Below are 13,112 nucleotides of genomic sequence, written 5' to 3'. Positions count from 1 at the left end.
TCCCGTCGGCGCGGCGGGGGCGGGCGGCGGCGGCGACCCGGTGGGCGGCGGGGCCGGCGCCGGGGGCGCGCGGGGGTGCTGCGCCCCGGGCGGGCCGGGCGCGGGGCCTGGCTGCGCTCCGGAGGGCGCCCCGCTGCTGCCCATGCGGCAGCCGGAGTCGCTGCTGGACGCGGCGGCCAAGCGGGTGGCGGGCAGCTGGGCCTTCGAGCGGGTGGAGGGCCGCTTCCAGCGCATCCCGGAGCCCGTGCAGCGCCGCATCGTCTACTGGAGCTTCCCGCGCAACGAGCGCCAGATCTGCATGTACTCCAGCTTCCAGCCCGGGCGCACCGGCGGCGGAGGAGCGGGAGGAGTCGGCGGGGCGGCGTCCGGAGCGGGAGCCGCGGGCAGCGGGACGGGCAGCGGGGAGGACAGCCCGGCGGCCACCGCACCAGCCGCCCCCTCGGGCGCGCCCGGCACGGCTCCACTGCCGGCTTCAGGCGCCCCGGCCGGCGTCGCGGTCACCGAGGGGCTCCCCTTCCGCAGGGGCATCCGCCTGCTGGAGACCGGCGCCGTGGACAACGTGCTGCAAGTGGGTGAGTGCCGCGGGCGCTGGAGACGCCCCTCCTGTCCTTCTGCGCGCCCTCCCCGGGTTCCCCCCCGTCTCATTCTTTCCTTCCTAGTCCCCGGTGCGTCCTCGATCCCACCCTCTTCAGGCTGCAGCACTGCATACGCGTTCCTGGGAGTGAGCCCCATGAATGCAATGGGACGTCGTTCCAAGTAGACACCCGTAGGGTTGGGCTGTCATCCCGCACCGCCCAGGCTGCCCTCCTGCCCCCTGTCAAATGCCATCCCCCCAGATCACCTCTTCGTTTCTCTGCTTTCCATCTCCGAGTCTCCTTCCTCCTCCCCCAGTTCTTCTTAGGTCTCTGCTGTTGCTTCTGTGCTTGAAGGCTGCAATCTTAGCCACACTTACCTAGGAGTAAGCTCCATTGGTTATAATAGTACTTAATTCTGACTAGACATGCAGCTGTTTTTCCATCTCCTTCCTCCTCCTCCTTTCCCAGTTCTTGGGTCTCTGCTGTGCTTGAAGGCTGCAATCCTATCCACGCATACCTAAGAATAAGCCCCGTTGGCTATAATGGTACTTATTTCTGAGTAGACATGCAGCTGTTCTTTCCATCTCTGAGTCTCCTTCCTCCTCCTCCTCCTTTCCCAGCTTCTTAGGTCTCTGCTGTTGCTTCTGTGCTTGAAGGCTGCAATTCTGTTCACACTTACCTAGGAATTAACCCCCTTTGGCTATAATGGTACTTAATTCTAAGTAGACATACATAGGATTGGGCTCTGAGACCCTGAAGATCAACACCCCCCCCCCCATCACAGCCTTTTGTCTGGTCTGTTTGTTATTTGACAGTATTCTCTCCCCCATCATCATCACCATCCCAGAGGGCAGAGGGAATCTGGGAGGGTGTCCCTTTGCTCCCATTCAAGCTGCATTTGCTGGTGGATAGAGACGGAGCAAGGTTTTTTTTGTAACCCTGGGCTGTTGCGAATAGGTCCGAGGAAGATACTGGGGCGAACTTTGCAAGAAAGGATTAGGGCACCTTGCCATCATCCAGAGATATTAAGAGGTTTCGAAAATGCCCTCTTGGAAAGCCCCCCTCCCCCCCAAATTATAGTGGGGTAGCCAAAAGGACAGATGTGGTGGATTCCACATGGTCACAGGGGGTGTGTTGGAAAAACTGGGTTGTAACACCTTATTGCACATGTTTGGAGTGGGGGTGGGTCTATTGCCTGCAGAATGAAAGGACATACTTGCACCATCTCAAATGCTTATAATAAATGAATGAATGTAACAAATGAGATTCTTTGAGCGAGGAGGAGAAAAGAACTAGGAATGTTTAATATTGATGAGTGGCTGGATATTTGGAGTATTGCATTCTGTTTAGCGTGTGAGTGCATACATCATGCTGCATAGGCTTTTCTTGATTCCATTGGAAACTGAAAATGGAAATAAAGCCCTTGACTTTATTGACATTCAGCACAAGGTTCATTATTCACCTTGTCAGGGGACTCCTTAGTGAGTGACAGAGGTTGTCTTCCTCTCACCGCAGTTACCCCTGAAATCTGCTCTTATGTATTGCATAAAATCATCTGTTTCACATTTTCGGTGGAGATGAACAAATGAGTGTCCCCATTAAATTGGCATTCTGGTGTAATTTGTTTTGCAAATGTGAAATGTTAATTCATCTTGTATTGAGGCCCATTTCTGGGAATGGAAAGTATTGTTAGGGCTGTCCCTCTCCCCCCAGGGTTATAAAACATGTTTAGTTTAACACTCTGTATTGGCTATTAATTTTAATTTTTCCAAATGAGGAAAAGGGAGAGATATACTGTAATCTGCCAGTAAGATATTTGTTTTTTTAAAGCTCCAAAAAATAATAACCACTCTTCTGGAATGGTTACATGTTCTTATTTTTAATCATAGGCACATTGCGATCCTAGTCATGTTTACTTGGAAGGAAGTCCAATTGCATTCATAGGGGCCTCCTTTCTAGTAAGTGTGTTTAGGACTGCAGTCTGAATTATGTTTTCTGCAGAGGGATACAGTTATCCATTGTGGATAAATAAATAGATTCTAAAATCAGTTTTAAGATAATTACACTGTTTTTAGACTTAACTTGAAACTGAGGGGGTAGTATGAAGCAATGTTATAAGAAGTGGGTCCAAAGAGTCTTTGAGTAAGATATAATATTTCCCATTTTAAAGCAGTTCATTAAACTTTTCAAAACAGAAATGACATTAGCAGTAGATTTCAAAATGGGTGACAGGATTGAGACCTCAGTGGCATGATAATGTCCTGGTAGGATATCAGGTTTGACTCTGTGCAATGAATTCATTAGAACTCAATTTCTTGGACTTTTAAGCATTATTACAGTAATAATACCAGCCTCCAAGTGCAATTCTAAACAATTTTAAGGGACTGACGCCTTTAGCGTTCCTTGTGTTTGGAGGATCTTCAAATCTCACATTTTGTACTGTGCTGTCAATATTTCCTGCAGCAAAAGATGCCTATTCTTAAAACGTTTAAGGAGAAAATAGAGATTACATAAATTAGAAGGTACATTTCAGGAAAATGGTGAAGGAAAGTCTTAGGTTTGCAAAATTGCATTATTAATTCAGAATATTGTTTTGGCATAGTCAGAATGTTCTAGTCCCTTTTATGGATATACAGAAGGAATGAAAATGCCTTTACCATATCACAGTGCCATGGCTAGTCTCCTGGGGTTTGCTGTTAGCAACATGGCTTCTGATTCTGTCAGGTACTGTATTACCTAAATGTAAAACCTAGCTGTAAATCGCTACCTGTACAGTTCTAATATGTGGGTTTTTGTTTTAAAAGATAACTCAGGAGAGAGGAGTTCCTGGCTGAAGTACATATCATGGAAATGTTCCATATTGTTGGGATGGCAACCTCCACAATCAGTGACAATAAAGAGAGATTGTCAACTTCTATTCATGCTCAGCCTCACTCCTTTGAAAGTTTGCAAGCTATAGATAAATTCATAACAGGGCTGGAGAACAAGATGAAAGACTGCTGATTTAATAGGGAAAGGAGTTGGTGCACATTTGCATAATACTGTAAGCCCCTTCTTAGAGAGAAGCTGAAAGAGAATTTAAATAAAACAAAATGCTCTGAAGTGATGAATGTTTATCTCATGCAGATGGTGGGCATAATGTTTTCCATATCTGGAGTGGTAACCACATCTATTAATGTATAAGGTAGGGTAAATCCAGCCAACAAAGAAGCTTGTTGGTTTGGGGAGCATTTGCATTGAAATTGGAACTTTTGATGCTGGAATGAATGAGTCTTCATGTTTTGAAGGGGAAAAATACCCTAGTTACAAAATCAATTGGTTAATTTATAATAAAGGGCATCTGTAATTCTGTATCTTTGTATGCTCATAATATGATTCCATGCAGTCAATACACTATATTTGATAACCATTCATTCCTAGTAAAATTGTATGGATGCAAAATTAATATTCCTCCTGGGGTGGAATATCCAGTGGAAGGTTTAAAAACAGTCAACTGTTCTTTTACTGAAAACACTAGAGGTGGATTGGACAAAACCTTTTTATATTTAACCTTTCAGTGCCTGCCATTCTGGAGCAGTGTGTATGGAGGATTGGTGTATATGGCCAATTAATAATTCCTTCATGCTTAGTAAAACTTTAAACACAGCTTAAACTTGATCTCACTAGAGTCATTTAATTGATTTTTCAATTTTAGAAAGCTATTGGACAGAAGTATCTTTGCCTTTTTAAGAAACAGCTGTTCACATGATAATAATACAAGTTTAGCTTTGTGTGGCTATGGTGGTAGGTTTTTTTTTTTTTAAATTACTAGACAGATGACAGGAGCTTAAAAGAATGGAGAATCTTGGGGCTTAGTAAGAAGCATACTTCTGTACTTACTGCTGGGATTCCCAAAGGATAAAAACCCCTTTATAGTGGAAGTTAATTTTTAACAATTTCCCTTCTTATAAATATTTATAAATAAAAGTATGCATGACAGTATGTCTTTTGAAGGAAGTATTGTTCATTAATTTTGACTGCAAACTGTTACCCAGCATAAAAAATATGTTTCTAGTCTGCTCCTCTAACTTGGTGTAGTATACTTTGTCCTTGATTTATCATCCTTGCTTACATGTATGCAAATATAGTATCTTCGTTTTAGGAGAAAATCTATATTGATTGCTTTTTGTGATTGTACTGCAATATCAAATAAAGATCTTAAGTACACTGCCAGCTGTAAGCACCTTTATAATATAAAATATATAACCAAGATACCTGAAATTCACTGCATGATGTACCTAGCATAGTCGGAGGTGTTCAGGATATGTGCACTGCATGTGGTGGTGTTCTCTCCAACCATTGATACGCGAGGAGTACTGTATTTACTTTTTGCTTATCATTAGAGCCATGAAGTAGACGTTAAAAATATAATTAGTTGTATAACAATTCTGAATGTGCTTTTGAACTCTCTCCTAAGGTCACATCACATGCCCTCCTGATATGTATTTCAGACAGTTTTGCTTTAGTCACTCATGTCTGTGTTTTAGGTTGGGGCTAAGCATTATTTTTTAACTAGGAAACAACATATCTGCAAGTAACCTCAGGATTTGCAGTGTAGGGGATTTTTCTGCCTTGTTTTGACTGACTACAGATAACATTTAAAAGCCAAAGTATCACATGCACAACTACATGCATTTCAAAAGTTGCACTTTGAAATATGAGACCCGGAAGAGTAAGTTTTATAAATGGATCTAATACTTTTAAGCTTTAACCATAAAGCATGGAGCAAATCTGGGGGGGGGGGGTTTGGAAATGGGGACAAAAACACTAACAAGTCCTCCCCCATATTAAATAGATGAAAACTGATTTGAAATTTTAACTGAAAAAATGAGAAAGTGGTTAATTTTCCCCTTAGGATGATTGCAATACTGCTTATTGGTGTGCAGGTCCAGCAACATGAGTAGGAGTACAGCACTCAATACATCAGTAAGTGGATTGTAAATTGCTCCTAAAACCCTAATCCACAGCACACTTGATTTGAAATGTGCCATTGTTTTTTTTTAATGAAATGTACTACCAGTAAGGTTTTAGGATTACAGTTTGAATCTGTACAGTGTGTTGTTTGTCTCAACTGAACAGCACAGATACGGCCCCTGCTCTGTTAGGCTGCATGCAATCTGGTGTCCAGTGTAGTACTGTAGTATGCTTCTGTCTAGGAGTTGGTTGAGAGAGTTGGGATAGAGTGCAGCTCTGGGACTTGTCCTGCCAGTGATGTTATCAGCAGGACTGTTCAGATGCTGTTTTTTAAATGTTTTTGAGAGAACCTGAGCTGAGAAGCGTCAGGCTGACCTAGCTTGATGACACTAAAAAAAGTTTCTCTTTACCAGCTGTTCAAACCTCTGTTTTTATCCTTTGTACTATGGTTGGCGGGGGGGGGGGGGAAGAGACTGCATTCTGGAGCTTTTGTTGAGCTCCATGTTCATTGGCTTGTGACCATTCTGATGGCCTTGCATTCCCCTTCATCTGGACTTCAATAAGAGCAGAGGTGTTTTTGTCTACTCTCAGGAAAATACGCATGTGTGACTCAGTTTCACTTTTCATAGGGGCTCAATACTGTTTCCTTGTCAGCTTGAAGGGGGGACTTCCTTTTTAGAGTTCGTTGGGGCCTGCGTTCATTGGATCAGGGCCATTCTGGTGGCGTTGTGTTCCCTTTGGCTGCCCTTCAGAGTGGATCATGGCACATTCACCCTCTCATGAGTAAACTTGCACATGCTTCTCCCTTTCAGTTTCCATAGGCTAAAATACATTTTCCTTGTCATCTGTCAGCTTGTCAGTTTCATAGTCCACCAAAAATTGGGTTGTGACCTGTCGGTGGGTTTGGGAACCACTAGTATAATAGATGCTAAACTAATAAAATGGAGTCATAGTTTTAGCAGATATTCAGAATCATCTTTTAGGTAATGTGGTCTGTTCCTAAAGGGGCCTTGCATTGCCAGAACACGTATTCCAACAGCACAGGGACCTTTATGGTAGTCAAAAAAGGGAAATACCATTTTGCGCAGCTGGGTCACTGCTAGAAGCGGCGAGTGGCCACATTAGCACTTAAGTGGCCTCCCAATGAACCCTGGTGCCAGTAAGTCAGTGTGGGGGGCACAAGGGAGACGGGGGTGGGCAGAATGGGAGGGGAGGAAAGGGACAGTGAATGGGGCAGAGAGGAGGGTGAATTAAGGCCAGGAAAGAGGTGGCATTGGTGGCAGCAGTGGTGCAGATATTCTCTCCCCCTTCCCAGTCTTGTTCTGCCTTCCTTGGTCCTCTTGGATTTGTGCCAGCTAAATCACTGATGCAGGTCAGAGTAGACTCATTCAGGCAGCAGAGGCTTACTCTGGGGCAAGGGAACAAATGGTCCTTTACCTAGTGGTACAGCTGCATTGGTTGGTGGTGGTGAGGGTTTGATATGATGAAATTGTTGTTCTTGTAACTTAAGATAAAATTATACCTTAAATCTAAATTTATATTCTTGGTTTTTGGTAGAAGGTACACATTAAATACTTCTCAAAGCATATTGTGGAGAGTGAAAAGTATAACTTTGAAGGCAACACTATATTAGTGGTGTTGTATACTGGCAGGGAGATCAAGGAAAACAATAATTGGAAACAGGTTTGTTTTGGAGTATGTATAGATATACACAGCCTGCATGCTGAGTCTCCTGTTTATTTGTACTGTGTCCTTTTTGGTCAGATGTACAACTTTCCTTTGAAGACTGAACTCTGGAACAACCATTACTTTGTGTTGTAAGCAGAATCCAATCATGTAGGTTGTTGACTGGCCCATGTGATTTAGTGGAGCTCTGGTTGCCAGAAGAATTTGTAGAACTGGAGTCCTGCCTGACATGGAAGAGTTTACATAGGGTTCACAGCTAATCAGAAGGCCAGGCTGGAACCAGTCAGGGCTTGGGATGTTCTTGAGAAGTGGCAAGATTGATTGAACTATGTGAACAACATCCATGTGCTGTCTCTTCTATGCAGCAATTGTAATGTTTAGTGCCACTTTCTGTATGGATCTCCACATCAGTAGCTTCCAAGAATGCGTGCACTGCAGGTGCAGAGAATGTTTTGGCCAACATGCGGAGAAACTGCCATGCAGATGCTTTCTTCAGTGCCCATATGTGGGCCATAACTTATAAATTGCTCCTAAATTCAATATTTGGTAGACCTTTTAGTCGTAGTCACCTGGTAAGGTCTGCCGCAGCATGATCCAAGTATGCTGGTTGCAGTCCTGTGGAATCCAGCACCTCAGATATATGTTTTGCAGCAGCAAGCTGTACACCAGGCTAACAGTGGATCATAGTTCAAAGTGTTTTAATGGGTACTTATTTGTTCTGCTGTATTCTGAAGCTGGAGATGCTCATGCGATTTTCATTGTTGGTTAAACAGGTTTTGCTGGTTTTTATATTGTTTGAAAAATCTGCAAAGCCTGTTTGACCAGAGGCAACAGTCGGATGAAATAAATGTGTATACACCATGGAAAGCAAAGCCTGTCTCAAACCACTTTCAGCTTTCTGAATATGAGTCTGCCTGCAGCCTAAATTTAAATGACTCCAGGTTTACTGTATTTTATAATATACCCTGACTGTTCCTGAGGTTACTTTTGCAATGAAAACATAATCTGTGACTTCAGCTACCATGGATACAATCACAGCTTCCCAGTAGTATTTTCTGCAGTTGCAGCTGTACTGTTTTAGCTGTCATGGGTTCCATTTAAACCTAGCTGCAACTGTATCAGTGTTTGTTCCAGATCACATGTTTTGTTCACCACAAGGGTGGATTGATTTAAATAATTAAGAAAAGGACTGCTTTAAAGCAATCATTTAAATCAGGATTCTCATTTTGTGATTCATATATTTTCTAAACTAGTGTGCAATACTAAGTGATTGTTAGAACAATTAAAGCATATTGATTTGCAATCAAGTATAGGTTGGACATAATCCAAAATCTTTGAGCATACAGTCCTCATGCCTTTTGCACCGCAGAACTATATGCTGAGAGACAAGGTGGGCAATTGTTAAATTAATATCTTTCATATACAAGGCCACTAAGCAAGATCATTTAGGGACCAATCATATTGGTCCCTCTTCAACTTCTCCAGACAGAGCTCTTCAACCTCTCCAGACTGAGAGCAAAATCCAAAGTCCAGCTGAAATGTCTGCGTGACTTCCTCTTTGCCGACGATGCAGCTGTCACTACCCACTCTGCCAAAGATCTCCAGCAGCTCATGGATCGTTTTAGCAAGGCCTGCCAAGATTTTGGACTGACAATCAGCCTGAAGAAAACACAGGTCATGGTTCAGGATGTGGACTCACCTCCCTGCATTACAATTTCTGAGCATGAACTGGAGGTTGTCCATGACTTTGTGTACCTTGGCTCAACGATCTCTGACACTCATTCTCTCGATACCGAGCTAAACAAGCGCATGGGTAAAGCAGCTACCACGTTTTCCAGACTCGCAAAGAGAGTCTGGTCCAACAAGAAGCTGACGGAACAAACCAAGATCCAGGTCTACAGAGCTTACGTCCTGAGTACACTTCTGTACTGCAGTGAGTCATGGACTCTTCGCTCACAACAGGAGAGAAAACTGAGCGCTTTCCACATGCGCTGCCTCCGACGCATCCTTGGCATCAGCTGGCAGGACAAAGTTCCAAACAACACAGTCCTGGAACGTGCTGGAATCCCTAGCATGTATTCACTGCTGAAACAGAGACGCCTGCGTTGGCTTGGTCATGTCGTGAGAATGGATGATGGCCGGATCCCAAAGGATCTCCTCTATGGAGAACTCGTGCAAGGAAAGCGCCCTACAGGTAGACCACAGCTGCGATACAAGGACATCTGCAAGAGGGATCTGAAGGCCTTAGGGATGGACCTCAACAAGTGGGAAACCCTGGCCTCTGAGCGGCCCGCTTGGAGGCAGGCTGTGCAGCATGGCCTTTCCCAGTTTGAAGAGACACTTTGCCAACAGTCTGAGGCTAAGAGGCAAAGACGGAAGGCCCATAGCCAGGGAGACAGACCAGGGACAGACTGCACTTGCTCCCGGTGTGGAAGGGATTGTCACTCCCGGATTGGCCTTTTCAGCCACACTAGACGCTGTGCCAGAACCACCTTTCAGAGCGCGATACCATAGTCTTTCGAGACTGAAGGTTGCCAATACAAGCAAGATCACTTAGGGACCAATCATATCCCCCACCAGCCCAGAGTGTGCAGCACCATTGATGGAATGCACGTAGGTCTCCTGGTTTGCAATGGGTCTCCTCAGACCTACACTAGCTCTTTAGCTGCCATAAGCTTGAAGAGGCTGTGGAGGTAGAGTCAAGCAAGGGAGGCTGGTATCTCAGTGTGTGTGACTGCTGCCATCTCCTCCTACCCCTGGCCCAGTTCACTTCCTGCCCTGATCCACCCATGATCCTCCCCCAAACTGCCCTCACCTCATTACAAGTCATGATAGGATTGGGCCTTAGTGACTTTGCTACCTCAGGTCTCAACTTGCCTTTGTGTAGTATAAGAGTCCAGCCATGGGTGTGAATGAGGGAGTGAGCCTCTTATCTGGGGGAGTGTTTGTACCTCCTCACGCATCTCTGATACCACTCATGGTTCCCATCCTCAAAACAAAGAGAAATTCTTCAGGTAGGAAAACCAGAGGCACAACATTCAAAACGAACAACTGCAGTGCAGTCAGCAGATCCAGTGCTAGTTAGTATCCCCACAACCAAGCCAGGTTGCTTCTCCCATTCATTTCTTTCTACTGTGCCACAGTGCAGGTACCAATATGCAAGTCAATATGTAAGAGCCCCTTATTGGTGGTAGCCAGTTTTTGTGAGAGTGTGAGTGTGATTCAACACTACAGTACCGGACATGGATCAGTCCAAAAATTGTTTTCTTATACATCTTCACAATGGGAAGGGTCAGCTTGCTCTATTGTGTGTCACAGGCATCCTAAACCTGTATACCTAATGTATTTAATAGAGATAAAGACTCAAAATTTCTTGTCTGAAGCCAGGTGCCATAAATGCATCAGAATCCCTTGGCAGTGATGAACACTAAATCCAGAGGAGTTGCATCATGCAAAACAGGGTTTTTAAATAAAACAATTTGTTGCTGCTGAGTGGGTGAGATACACAAATGCATTCAGAGGTTAAGAAAACATCAGTGGGTTTTGTCTTGCATCTGCCTTTTTTAAAAGATACCTATTTTATTCAACTATTTCAGTGGTAATTTATCCTGAAATCTGCCTTTGAGAGAGATCTGAAACAATCATTCTTGTTATTGTTTGTTCATCATCGTGGGCAGAGTTGTATTTTAATATGCCAGGATGTTGTATTTGGTAGCATTTTCCTTGCTGCTTTCATTGTAACTTGAAATCAAAGAAATAAATTGCATGCATTTGTACTTGGGGGTTTCCCCCCACCTCTGTGTTGTCTGAGCAGCTGTATTAATCAACGCACAGCTGATGACATCTGCGGATCAAGTTTCTAGCTACTAAAGGGAATAAAAATGCCCCAGTGTGCTTGAATAAGAGAGGTTGGGTGGAACTCTGCCGACTGTGTGCTTTGCTTTGCCTGCTTTGGTTTGGTTAAACAGCTCATCAGTGAATGTTGGGGGACTGCAGGAGCTAATAGGATGAGCAGTTTTGCTTGGATGTGCATTTCTTTGTTTTGAAGGTGCTCTGAAACAAACCATATGGAGTGGATTGCTCCTTCCCTCCTCCTCTTCCCTTCAAGACTGTAGACTCAGCAATGCCTTCGTTTAAGCTACATGTAAAAATCTTCCTGTAAGAAATCTGCAACAAATGAGGATTTCTCTCTTTCTTTGAAAAAGTAAGAGATGTAACAAAAGTGAGAAATGCATACAACCACACTTTCTCTCGCCTTCCTCAAAAGCAAATTGTTACCGATTCTGTTCCCTTTCTTCATGTTTCTAACCAGACATAGCATACCCTGGGGTATATTGCCTGAAAACATTGTACTTTCTCACTGTTAAGCTTCACTTGTGAAGGAAACTGCAGACAGTCCGTGATTTTTATTTAGCTTTGGTGGTGCATGTTGCACGGTCTCCCAAGGGGCCGTGCTGAAATTGCTTATTCAACACTCTTTGTGTTTCAAGAGAAATTTGCACTGCAAAGATGTGTAGCCCAGCCTGACCTTCTTCCTGCCACAGCATCTTTTTAAAAAAATTTTTTATAACTGTATTTGTTTTGTACTACTTTATATTATCAAGGATTCTATAAAATAAATTTCTATATGACCTTTTATCTTGCAGAAAAATAGGCTTAGCCATTTATTAAAGAAACATTGTCGTCAGCAAAGCTGCATAAGGCTGTGCTTTCACATGGTTGATAGGCTGGGAGAATGTTCAGTGGACTTTGGTTTAGGAGACAATATTGAATTAAATTAATCTTTGTCAGAATCTTGCCTGAACAGACAATTCAAATGCTGTTCCTTTTTCTGACTGTGTAATAGAAGAGCACCTTTTACACTGGAAAGCAATATTACACTGGTTCTTTTGTAATAAAATGTTACTTTTGTGCTTATCCTCTAGTAACAAGGGCACTGTTAAATACTATGACTGGGGATTTGAGTCTCTCCCCCCCCCCCACAGATTCTTAAGCATCAAAAATGGATTTAAAAGATGAACACAACTGCTATTATTTCTGACAACTACTGTATAGCCATTCTGAATGATGATTATATTGAGGCTAGGATACTGCAGCAATAAGGAGCCTGTACATTCACTTCTTCATACAGAACTGGTGCTGAAACTACTGTACATTGTTAGTCTTAAGAGCTTCTAGGGCAGTGATCTCAAACTTGTCTAAAGCTGGGTGGGTCATGCTGTCACACTGCCCCAGGTCCTCTTTCTCCTCTTTGTCCCACTTCTTGACTGGAAGTCAGCATTTGTTGATGTCATTCCACCCCTTTTTTCCTTATAGGCCAGTTGAAAGGAGAGAAGGGGCAGGCCATGACTTGGTAACACCATGTACATACTCCCTTTTGAAAGGTGGAGGGAAAGAAAGGAAATGAGGCAAAGAAGAGAGCAGATATAGTGTTGTGGCAAAGGAGAGCAGGTGGATGGGTAGGAGACAGGCAGCCCAATCCTGAGCTGCCCATTGCACCAGGACTGCTGTGGTGCTGAAACGGCTGCTGTTGCATCCTGCACACAACAAGACAGCCGCCGGCAGCTCCTCAGCAGAAGGGGACTTTCATCTCCTTCCATTGAGTAAGGAAAGTAGCCCTGCAATGGGGCTGCTCGATTCTGTGGCAACCCTTGAGCTGCCATAGAATCAAAAGTCTCCATGTTGGGCCTGTGGCCTGACACAGAGGCCCTGGGTGTGGACAAGCAGAGCTTCTCCATTACTGCCTCCCTCCCGCCCCTTCCCCTGGCACGCCTCCTCCCCATCCTCTCTCTGCCTCCCCCTGCCCTGGAACGTCTCCTCCCCGCCTCCCCCATGCCCCCACCTACCTCCACCATCTGGTGGTTTGGGCGACCAGCCCTGAGCTAGCACCTGCGCTGG

The 13,112-nt window shown here is 44.3% G+C and overlaps 1 protein-coding gene across 1 annotated transcript in view; it reads left to right on the top strand.

The window, feature by feature from the left end:
- Positions 1–507: 507 nt before the first annotated feature.
- The window catches only part of ZSWIM5 (zinc finger SWIM-type containing 5), a 141,314-nt gene continuing 128,709 nt past the window's right edge, over positions 508–13,112 (top strand). The window contains exon 1 of the mRNA XM_066623189.1: positions 508–572. The gene's annotated coding sequence lies outside the window, so the exon portion shown is untranslated. The remainder of the gene's footprint in view (positions 573–13,112) is intronic.

This window comes from Tiliqua scincoides, chromosome 4 (genome assembly GCF_035046505.1).
Source record: "Tiliqua scincoides isolate rTilSci1 chromosome 4, rTilSci1.hap2, whole genome shotgun sequence".
Taxonomy (NCBI): Eukaryota; Metazoa; Chordata; class Lepidosauria; order Squamata; family Scincidae; genus Tiliqua; species Tiliqua scincoides.
This window is presented reverse-complemented; position numbering and strand designations above follow the sequence as displayed.